The 4,441-nt window shown below is 33.0% G+C and overlaps 1 long non-coding RNA gene across 1 annotated transcript in view; it reads left to right on the top strand.

The window, feature by feature from the left end:
* The window catches only part of LOC111831842, a 9,805-nt gene that overhangs the window by 2,842 nt on the left and 2,522 nt on the right, over positions 1-4,441 (top strand). The window lies entirely within an intron of this gene.

Genomic DNA, 4,441 nt, shown 5'->3' with positions numbered 1-4,441 from the left:
TATATATATATATATATATTATATATATATATATATATATATATATACGTATGATAAATATAATTTATAAATATATTTCCTTGAAGTTTTTATAAATATATTTCCTTGAAATTTTTATATATATATATATTTTACTTAGATGGATGAATTATTAAAATATATGTAAAAAATGTTTTTTGTAAGTTAAATTCAGTAGGATTACCATCAAATGAACTCCTTACAATGGATATGATATAATGATTATTCTTCTTCATTAACATCTTCTTCATCATTTTTTCGCTGCGTATGGAAATTTCCATTTCCATGTAGCAGACTCGCTCATGAAATAGTTAGAAACTAACTTGAAATCTTTCTCTAGAGTTTGGAAGCTCGCTTTCGAAATCCTATTCATCTTTGAATATCCAAATATCAAAGTGTAAATTACTTGCGATCGAGTAGGAGATATCATATAACGCTCCAACTTCTGAACTAGAAGGTGCAATGCAGTTCATAATCATATACAATCCTTGTGGCTCCTCAAAATATTGGACCGCAACCAATGAGCACATGGCTTTCTCTTCTGGTTATATTAAATTGAAGATAAAATCCTTCTACGATTTAATATAACTAGAAGAGCAAGCTATATGTCCATTTGTTGTAGTTTCATATTTCGAGGAGCGTCATGCATTGTATTTGACTGTGCATTGTATTAGCATATTGCTTCAGTATCTGGAGAGGCCTCTTACAATACCTCATCTTCAATCGTACGTAACACTATCTTGTTTCGATCGTCGGAGATGAATAGGATTCATTTCTTTTTTTTTGTGAACCAAATGAATAGGGTTCATAAAGTGAACTTCTAAACACTAGGGAAGGACTTCATGTTGTGTTACTTGCGATTGAGTATGAGATATCATAGATTTCTTCAACTTATGGAGCAGAAGGTCCAATACAATTCATAATCAAATACAATCCTTGTTGCTCCTCGAAAATATTGGACTACAACATATGAGCATATGGTTTTCTCTTCTAGTTATATTAAATTGTTGAATAAACACCGTTCAACGATTTAATATAACTAGCCGAGCAAATTATATGCCCCTTTGTTGTAGTCCAATACTTTGAGGAGCCTTATGCATTGTATTTGACTGTGAATTATATTAGAATTTTGCGTCAATAGTTAAAGAGGTCCCTATGATCTCTCATATTCGATCGTAGGTAACACTATGTCGTTTCAATCGTCGACGTTAAATATGATTCATAAAGTGAGCTTCTGAACTCCAGAGGCAGACCTCATGTTGTGTTACTGGCGATCGAGTAGGAAATACCATATATCTCTCCAACTTCTAGAGCTTAAGGTGAAATGCAGTCCATAATCAGATACAATCCTTATGGCTCCTCAAAATATTGGTCCGCAACCAATGAGCACATAGCTTTCTTTTCTGGTTATATTAATTTGTGGAATAAACACCCTTCTACGATTTAGTATAACTATTAGAGCAAGCTACATGTCCATTTGTTTCAGTCCTATATTTCGAGGAGCCACATGAATTGTGTTTGACTGGGAATTGTATTAGCATTCTGCTTCAGTAGTTGGAGAGGTTTCCTATGATATCTTATATTCGAACGTAGGTATCACTGAGTCGTTTCGATTGTCGGAGATGAAGATAATTCATAAACTAAACCAAGACTGTCGCGTTGAAATAAAAAATTCTCCCGACTCATCAATTTCATGACCTATTTACTTGAGACGGTTCGTAATTGCCGTGTTGTTTTCGCAAGCCTGCGGACTAGAGGTGTCAAGCGGGCCACTAGCCCGAAGGCTTGGCCCAAGTAGTACCATGGCGGGCGGACATGGACAGATATATCTTAGGCCCGTTAAAAAGCAGGTCTAGCGGACAAGCCCAAACAGGTTACGGATTTTAGCTGGTTATGTCTGCGGATTGGTGGGCCAGCCCGCTGGCTTCAAAAATTGAGAATTATATTATATATAAATAAATATTTTTATATAATTGTAAAAAAATTCATATGTGAAATATGTAATAAAAAAGAAATTTAATGCTTAAAAGTAAATAAAAATGTAAAGATAGTGATTTAAAAGTTATTTAAAATTTTAAATTAATTATTTAATTTATTTAGAATAAAATTATTATTTTTATTTAATTTAAAAATATTAATTATAGGTACGCGAGTCTGCCCGTTATCCCGTCGGGCGAGGCGAGCATGGCCACAAATTTGATACCCTGTCCTAGCGGGCTGGCCCGTCGCGGTCTAAAAAAGTAATGTTTGTCTCGGGTAGGCCCATATGGACGCGGACCGGGCCGTTTGACACCTCTAGGCATGTCTCGTGGTTCAACGAGGAGAGTACATGACTAATATCCGTAAACCCCTTCATTAAGCATCACCCTTTCTTATTTTATAACATATTAATTTATTTTTAATCAACTAAAACTTTTACAACCTATATAATTTTTGTTAAGTACTTGCTTTTGGAGATGGCCTAAGGTTCTTAGTCTCGTGTACCCTTTGACCCAAAAAACTTTTCTCATATACCTTCATTATAAACAATGATTTACTTTATATTTTCTTTTTATTGGAAAACAAGTCAAAGGCTTTTTGACCCTTTATACAGTAAAACCTCTATAAATTAATACTCTATAAATTAATAAACACTATAAATTAATAAATTTTGCTGGTCCCAAGTCGGGCCAGTGTAAAAATTAACCAAATTCGATAAGATAATAAGATAATAAGTTTTTTTGAAATCCTTATGTAAATATAGTCCCAATAATAACATAAATTCATAATTTCAAAAAAAAAAAAGTTAAAATACCACTATAAATTAATATCACTATAAATTAATAAATTTTTGTAGTCCCAACATTATTAATTTATAGAGGTTTTACTGTATGCTTTTATTTTGGTTAAGTAATTATGTTGAAATATGCTTTTAGTTTTTTCTAAAAATGAATTTCTCCTAGAGCTCATCTTTATAAAAAAGATTATGTTATATTTTTAAACTATAATCTTATAATATATTACATAACATCATAAAGTAAGTGAATTTGTTTTAATGTTTTCTATTTATAAATATGCATCATATTCATTTTTTGTTTGTTTTATAGGATGTTAAAAGATAACAATTGAGGTATTAATCATAAATTTGAATTTATGGATGTACTTTGTATAGAAGCAGATTTATTTATAAAATTTTTAATTCATTGTTATTTTTTTTATATATAAATATAGAATTCAATTCTAAACTACAAAAATTTATATAATCTTAAAAATTAATCTAATTTTGTAAAATTGTCCCAATTCATAATTTCAAAAAAAAAAAAAAGTTAAAATACCACTATAAATTAATATCACTATAAATTAATAAATTTTTGTAGTCCCAACATTATTAATTTATAAGGTTTTACTGTATTTTAGGTTATTTACCGTCCCAACTAGGCTTCTTTGGGGTTATCCATCCCAACCAACTCTAATAACTATTTTTAATTATTATTTTTGATAAAACCCAGAAAAAACTTCATTTTCTTCTTCACATTTCTGCTTCTATGCATTCTTCCCCCAACTCCTTCTCTTAGAATCCTCGAATCAGACCTTCCATCAAATTTTGTTAACAGTGGAGATTGTTTACATCATAATCGGTATCAATATAAACTCCAAGCAAGATCCCTCACTGTCTTTTATGAAAGGGTACGATTTACCTCTTTAAGAAAACATAGTTTTTCTAAGATCATAAATTTTCAATTGCAAAAAGTAATGAGCTAAGGTTTGTTGTCATCTCCCACTTACTACAACGAGAACCCTCAGCTCCTTTTTCAAAACGTGATCCCAAACCGCGCGCCACAGCTTTCGGGTTCAACTTTCGCACTCGTCGGCTAAAGGTTTACCCTTCACAACAGAGTCTTATCACTGATTAGAGCATCAATGTTGTGTCACGCGTTGCTTGTCACTTGTAACACCTATCATCACCGCTATGCACCGAGCTAAGCGTAAAAGTGAATCGATTTTCAATTCAAATATTTCTTCAAATAGTTAAACATCTCTCTAATGTGCTTTCTCTTAAGGTTTTGGAAAGCTTCTCTAATTTGTTCTTGTTGCTTTTGATATATGGTGAAACAAAGATTTTAGTATAACTGGACTTACGAAATACAATTTGATTTATACAAGCGGTACAAATGGATATATTTAGTACAACTTATAACAACCCGCCCTGTGGGATTCCGCCACATGGCACACCCAGCCACATGGCAACCTTACAGCGCTGCAGCGCATCGACCCTAACCTCTCTCCTGTGGACCCAATCTGCGCATGTAGGCTCTCTCCTGGCCCACATGCCTTCATGGTCCACCAGGTAGGCTATTGGTGCGCCTGGCGTTCCTCGAACCCAGGTCCTCACCCTTTAACAACCTTCCCACCGTGGAAGCTGTTACCAATTGAACTGCAGATC

The sequence above is a fragment of the Capsella rubella genome, unplaced genomic scaffold (genome assembly GCF_000375325.1).
Source record: "Capsella rubella cultivar Monte Gargano unplaced genomic scaffold, Caprub1_0 scaffold_2, whole genome shotgun sequence".
Lineage (NCBI taxonomy): Eukaryota > Viridiplantae > Streptophyta > Magnoliopsida > Brassicales > Brassicaceae > Capsella > Capsella rubella.
Note: the sequence above shows the minus strand (reverse complement) of the source record. Positions and strands in the feature narration are given on the sequence as shown.